An 8,026-nucleotide genomic window follows, 5' to 3' on the forward strand; every position below is an offset into this window, starting at 1 on the left:
ATATGTAATATATCTCTCCATCATATGTAATATATCTCTCCATCATATGTAATATATCTCTCCATCATATGTAATATATATCTCCATCATATGTAATATATATCTCCATCTATCTCTCCATCATATGTAATATATCTCTCCATCATATGTAATATATCTCTCCATCATATGTAATATATCTCTCCATCATATGTAATATATCTCTCCATCATATGTAATATATCTCTCCATCATATGTAATATATCTCTCCATCATATGTAATATATCTCTCCATCATATGTAATATATCTCTCCATCATATGTAATATATCTCTCCATCATATGTAATATATCTCTCCATCATATGTAATATATCTCTCCATCATATGTAATATATCTCTCCATCATATGTAATATATCTCTCCATCATATGTAATATATCTCTCCATCATATGTAATATATCTCTCCATCATATGTAATATATCTCTCCATCTATCTCTCCATCATATGTAATATATCTCTCCATCATATGTAATATATCTCTCCATCTATCTCTCCATCATATGTAATATATCTCTCCATCTATCTCTCCATCATATGTAATATATCTCTCCATCTATCTCTCCATCATATGTAATATATCTCTCCATCTATCTCTCCATCATATGTAATATATCTCTCCATCTATCTCTCCATCATATGTAATATATCTCTCCATCTATCTCTCCATCATATGTAATATATCTCTCCATCTATCTCTCCATCATATGTAATATATCTCTCCATCATATGTAATATATCTCTCCATCATATGTAATATATCTCTCCATCATATGTAATATATCTCTCCATCATATGTAATATATCTCTCCATCATATGTAATATATCTCTCCATCATATGTAATATATCTCTCCATCTATCTCTCCATCATATGTAATATATCTCTCCATCTATCTCTCCATCATATGTAATATATCTCTCTATCTATCTCTCCATCATATGTAATATATCTCTCCATCATATGTAATATATCTCTCCATCATATGTAATATATCTCTCCATCTATCTCTCCATCATATGTAATATATCTCTCCATCATATGTAATATATCTCTCCATCATATGTAATATATCTCTCCATCATATGTAATATATCTCTCCATCATATGTAATATATCTCCATCATATGTAATATATCTCTCCATCATATGTAATATATCTCTCCATCATATGTAATATATCTCTCCATCATATGTAATATATCTCTCCATCTATCTCTCCATCATATGTAATATATCTCTCCATCATATGTAATATATCTCTCCATCATATGTAATATATCTCTCCATCATATGTAATATATCTCTCCATCATATGTAATATATCTCTCCATCATATGTAATATATCTCTCCATCTATCTCTCCATCATATGTAATATATCTCTCCATCATATGTAATATATCTCTCCATCATATGTAATATATCTCTCCATCATATGTAATATATCTCTCCATCATATGTAATATATCTCTCCATCATATGTAATATATCTCTCCATCATATGTAATATATCTCTCCATCTATCTCTCCATCATATGTAATATATCTCTCCATCATATGTAATATATCTCTCCATCATATGTAATATATCTCTCCATCATATGTAATATATCTCTCCATCATATGTAATATATTACATTTACATTACATTACATTTAAGTCATTTAGCAGACGCTCTTATCCAGAGCGACTTACAAATTGGTGCATACACCTTATGACAACCAGTGGAACAGCCACTTGCATCTAAATCTTGTTGGGGGAGAAGGATTACCTACCCTTTACTTACCCTATCCTAGGTATTCCTTGAAGAGGTGGGGTTTCAGGTGTCTCCGGAAGGTGGTGATTGACTCCGCTGTCCTGGCGTCGTGAGGGAGTTTGTTCCACCATTGGGGGCCAGAGCAGCGAACAGTTTTGACTGGGCTGAGCGGGAACTGTACTTCCTCAGTGGTAGGGAGGCGAGCAGGCCAGAGGTGGATGAACGCCTTGATGTTAGTTGAGAACGTCAGGGTGTTGTCCAGGATCACGCCAAGGTTCTTAGCGCTCTGGGAGGAGGACACAATGGAGTTGTCAACCGTGATGGCGAGATCATGGAACGGGCAGTCCTTCCCCGGGAGGAAGAGGAGCTCCGTCTTGCTGAGGTTCAGCTTGAGGTGGTGATCCGTCATCCACACTGATATGTCTGCCAGACATGCAGAGATGCGATTCGCCACCTGGTCAGAAGGGGGAAAGGAGAAGATTAATTGTGTGTCGTCTGCATAGCAATGATAGGAGAGACCATGTGAGGTTATGACAGAGCCAAGTGACTTGGTGTATAGCGAGAATAAGAGAGGGCCTAGAACAGAGCCCTGGGGGACACCAGTGGTGAGAGCGCGTGGTGAGGAGACAGATTCTCGCCACGCCACCTGGTAGGAGCGACCTGTCAGGTAGGACGCAATCCAAGCGTGGGCCGCGCCGGGAGATGCCCAACTCGGAGAGGGTGGGAGAGGAGGATCTGATGGTTCACAGTATCGAAGGCAGCCGATAGGTCTAGAAGGATGAGAGCAGAGGAGAGAGAGTTAGCTTTAGCAGTGCGGAGCGCCTCCGTGATACAGAGAAGAGCAGTCTCAGTTGAATGACTAGTCTTGAAACCTGACTGGTTTGGATCAAGAAGGTCATTCTGAGAGAGATAGCGGTAGAGCTGGCCAAGGACGGCACGCTCAAGAGTTTTGGAGAGAAAAGAGAGAAGGGATACTGGTCTGTAGTTGTTGACATCGGAGGGATCGAGTGTAGGTTTTTTTCAGAAGGGGTGCAACTCTCGCTCTCTTGAAGACGGGAGGGACGTAGCCAGCGGTCAGGGATGAGTTGATGAGCGAGGTGAGGTAAGGGAGAAGGTCTCCGGAAATGGTCTGGAGAAGAGAGGAGGGGATAGGGTCAAGCGGGCAGGTTGTTGGGCGGCCGGCCGTCACAAGACGCGAGATTTCATCTGGAGAGAGAGGGGAGAAAGAGGTCAGAGCATAGGGTAGGGCAGTGTGAGCAGAACCAGCGGTGTCGTTTGACTTAGCAAACGAGGATCGGATGTCATCGACCTTCTTTTCAAAATGGTTGACGAAGTCATCTGCAGAGAGGGAGGAGGGAGGGGGAGGATTCAGGAGGGAGAGAAGGTGGCAAAGAGCTTCCTAGGGTTAGAGGCAGATGCTTGGAACTTAGAATGGTAGAAAGTGGCTTTAGCAGCAGAGACAGAGGAGGAAAATGTAGAGAGGAGGGAGTGAAAGGATGCCAGGTCCGCAGGGAGGCGAGTTTTCCTCCATTTCCGCTCGGCTGCCCGGAGCCCTGTTCTCTCCATCATATGTAATATATCTCTCCATCATATGTAATATATCTCTCCATCATATGTAATATATCTCTCCATCATATGTAATATATCTCTCCATCATATGTAATATATCTCTCCATCATATGTAATATATATCTCCATCTATCTCTCCATCATATGTAATATATCTCTCCATCATATGTAATATATCTCTCCATCATATGTAATATATCTCTCCATCATATGTAATATATATCTCTATCTATCTCTCCATCATATGTAATATATCTCTCTATCTATCTCTCCATCATATGTAATATATCTCTCCATCATATGTAATATATCTCTCCATCATATGTAATATATCTCTCCATCATATGTAATATATCTCTCCATCTCTCTTCAGAAGTCGTCACTTCTCCCAAGTTGTGCACCTTCCAGGACAGCGAGTTGAGCCCCGAGCTGCAGACAGCGCTGATCCAGCCTATCCCAGAGGTCAAGGGTCAGAGGACCCGCAGCCTCAGCAAGGACCCCGAGGAGGGAGTAGGGCCAGGGGGTAGAGGAGGAGGAGTGCCCCCTAAGAAGGAGGCTCGGACCATGAGACAGACCAGCCAGGGGAGCCAGAGAGGCAGCGCCACATCCAAACCTCGCCCACCCTCCCACGCCCACTCAATGCCGGCACCCCTTACACTCCCCTCACACCCCACCAAGAAACCCCTGCACTCCTCCACGTCCGCCCCGGGCCCCTCACCGCAGGCCAAACCCAAATCCTCCCCACAGCTAATACAACGAGAGAGGCCTGGTTCCCCCCGCTCTCACCCCCTGTCCAACGCACATCGCGGGACTCACAACACCCAGACTCAGCCTGGTCCTCAGCCCCAGCCTGGTCCTCAGCCCCAGCCTGGTACTCAGCCCCAGCACCAACCCACACCTACTCCCCAATCTCAGCCTACAGCCCACCCAACGGAGGAAGAGGAGAGGGAGAGGGAGAAAGAGAGGGGGATTGAGAGGGAGAAAGAGAGGGGGATTGAGAGGGAGAAAGAGAGGGGGATTGAGAGGGAGAAAGAGAGGGGGATTGAGAAGGAGAGCACCCTCCAGCCGCAGCCCAGCCCCAGGTGTCTGTTCCCCTCCTATGTCTGCCTCCGGAGGCTGAGGGGGAGACGCGGGGGAGAGATGGGTGAGGCGGGTGAGGCCCTCCTTAAGAAGCGAGCTAACAGTCTGAACCGCTACGCTGGGTCTGACGGAGAGGGGGAGGAGGGGGGTGGAGGTGCAGGGCGGGGACAGGAGTGGCCCCTCCAGGGAGGCTATCAGGGGCGGTACAGGTAAATACGCCACGGTGACTCACCGGGTCAGCCGCAGCCACTCCGTACGCAACCAGGACAAGAACGTCAACCGCAGCCAATCACAGTCCATCGCCCTACGGCCCAAGAAGAAAGGCCCGCCCCCTCCGCCTCCCAAACGCTCCAGCTCAGCTATCTCGAACTCCAACCTCGCCGACACACACGCCGACACACACGCACGCGGCGGACGGGCTGCTGGGCGTGCCCTACAACTCCCCAGCGACGGGCCAGCGACCTGGGTGTATCCGTGGAGACGGTCGTCGTGGATACGGGGAGCGCTGGCAGCGTGAGGAGCATAGCGGCCATGTTGGAAATGTCCTCTATTGGGGGCGGGGCCAAGGGCATGGCTATACAGAGAAACATCCTGCAGGTAGGGGAGGTGTTGTGTGTTTCAAAACTCTCTCTCTCGCTGTCTGTCACTATCTCTGTCTGTCTCTGTCACTTTACCCTGCCTTCATGGACATATCTACCTCTAATACCTTATTATTATCTATCCTGATGTCTAGTCACTTTACCCTGCCTTCATGTTCATATCTACCTCAAATACCTTATTATTATCTATCCTGATGTCTAGTCACTTTACCCTGCCTTCATGTACATATCTACCTCAAATACCTTATTATTATCTATCCTGATGTCACTTTACCCTGCCTTCATGGACATATCTACCTCAAATACCTTATTATTATCTATCCTGATGTCTAGTCACTTTACCCTGCCTTCATGTACATATCTACCTCAAATACCTTATTATTATCTATCCTGATGTCTAGTCACTTTACCCTGCCTTCATGTATATATCTACCTCAAATACCTTATTATTATCTATCCTGATGTCTAGTCACTTTACCCTGCCTTCATGGACATATCTACCTCTAATACTTTTATTATTATCTATCCTGATGCCTAGTCACTTTACCCTGCCTTCATGTACATATCTACCTCAAATACCTCATTATTATCTATCCTGATGTCTAGTCACTTTACCCTGCCTTCATGTACATATCTACCTCAAATACCTTATTATTATCTATCCTGATGTCACTTTACCCTGCCTTCATGTACATATCTACCTCAAATACCTTATTATTATCTATCCTGATGCCTAGTCACTTTACCCTGCCTTCATGTACATATCTACCTCTAATACCTTATTATTATCTATCCTGATGTCACTTTACCCTGCCTTCATGTACATATCTACCTCAAATACCTTATTATTATCTATCCTGATGCCTAGTCACTTTACCCTGCCTTCATGTACATATCTACCTCAAATACCTTATTATTATCTATCCTGATGCCTAGTCACTTTACCCTGCCTTCATGTACATATCTACCTCAAATACCTTATTATTATCTATCCTGATGCCTAGTCACTTTACCCTGCCTTCATGTACATATCTACCTCAAATACATTATTATTATCTATCCTGATGCCTCGTCACTTTACCCTGCCTTCATGTAAATATCTACCTCAAATACCTTATTATTATCTATCCTGATGTCTAGTCACTTTACCCTGCCTTCATGTACATATCTACCTCTAATACCTTATTATTATCTATCCTGATGCCTAGTCACTTTACCCTGCCTTCATGTACATATCTACCTCAAATACCTTATTATTATCTATCCTGATGTCTAGTCACTTTACCCTGCCTTCATGTACATATCTACCTCTAATACCTTATTATTATCTATCCTGATGTCTAGTCACTTTACCCTGCCTTCATGTACATATCTACCTCAAATACATTATTATTATCTATCCTGATGTCTAGTCACTTTACCCTGCCTTCATGTACATATCTACCTCAAATAACTTATTATTATCTATCCTGATGCCTAGTCACTTTACCCTGCCTTCGTGTAACATATCTACCTCAACTACCTTATTATTATCTATCCTGATGTCTAGTCACTTTACCCTGCCTTCGTGTAACATATCTACCTCAAATACCTCATTATTATCTATCCTGATGTCTAGTCACTTTACCCTGCCTTCGTGTAACATATCTACCTCAAATACCTTATTATTATCTATCCTGATGTCTAGTCACTTTACCCTGCCTTCATGTACATATCTACCTCAAATACCTTATTATTATCTATCCTGATGCCTAGTCACTTTACCCTGCCTTCGTGTAACATATCTACCTCAAATACCTTATTATTATCTATCCTGATGTCTATTCACTTTACCCTGCCTTCATGTACATATCTACCTCAAATACCTTATTATTATCTATCCTGATGCCTAGTCACTTTACCCTGCCTTCATGTACATATCTACCTCAAATACCTTATTATTATCTATCCTGATGTCTAGTCACTTTACCCTGCCTTCATGTACATATCTACCTCAAATACCTTATTATCTATCCTGATGTCTAGTCACTTTACCCTGCCTTCATGTACATATCTACCTCAAATACCTTATTATTATCTATCCTGATGTCTAGTCACTTTACCCTGCCTTCATGTACATATCTACCTCAAATACCTTATTATTATCTATCCTGATGCCTAGTCACTTTACCCTGCCTTCATGTACATATCTACCTCTAATACCTTATTATTATCTATCCTGATGTCTAGTCACTTTACCCTGCCTTCATGGACATATCTACCTCAAATATCTCATACCTCTGCACATTGATCTGGTACTTCCTGTATATAGCTCCACATTGATCTGGTACTTCCTGTATATACGTAGCTCCACATTGATCTGGTACTTCCTGTATATACGTAGCTCCACATTGATCTGGTACTTCCTGTATATAGCTCCACATTGATCTGGTACTTCCTGTATATAGCTCCACATTGATCTGGTACTTCCTGTATATAGCTCCACATTGATCTGGTACTTCCTGTATATAGCTCCACATTGATCTGGTACTTCCTGTATATAGCTCCACATTGATCTGGTACTTCCTGTATATAGCTCCACATTGATCTGGTACTTCCCGTATATACGTAGCTCCACATTGATCTGGTACTTCCTGTATATAGCTCCACATTGATCTGGTACTTCCTGTATATAGCTCCACATTGATCTGGTACTTCCTGTATATAGCTCCACATTGATCTGGTACTTCCTGTATATAGCTCCACATTGATCTGGTACTTCCTGTATATAGCTCCACATTGATCTGGTACTTCCTGTATATACGTAGCTCCACATTGATCTGGTACTTCCTGTATATAGCTCCACATTGATCTGGTACTTCCTGTATATAGCTCCACATTGATCTGGTACTTCCTGTATATTGATCTGGTACTTCCTGTATATAGCTCCACATTGATCTGGTACTTCCTGTATATTGATCTGGTACTTCCTGTATATAG

The 8,026-nt window shown here is 42.7% G+C and overlaps 1 long non-coding RNA gene across 1 annotated transcript; it reads right to left on the bottom strand.

The window, feature by feature from the left end:
• Positions 1-4,901: 4,901 nt before the first annotated feature.
• LOC127920925 (uncharacterized) lies at positions 4,902-7,081 on the bottom strand. Its single transcript, XR_008107964.1, has 3 exons — positions 6,836-7,081; positions 5,880-6,015; positions 4,902-5,281 (listed from the first exon to the last, which is right to left on the bottom strand). It is a non-coding gene; the product is annotated as an uncharacterized LOC127920925 (long non-coding RNA).
• Between the last annotated feature and the right edge of the window lie 945 nt (positions 7,082-8,026).

This window comes from Oncorhynchus keta, unplaced genomic scaffold, assembly GCF_023373465.1.
Source record: "Oncorhynchus keta strain PuntledgeMale-10-30-2019 unplaced genomic scaffold, Oket_V2 Un_contig_2125_pilon_pilon, whole genome shotgun sequence".
Classification (NCBI taxonomy): domain Eukaryota; kingdom Metazoa; phylum Chordata; class Actinopteri; order Salmoniformes; family Salmonidae; genus Oncorhynchus; species Oncorhynchus keta.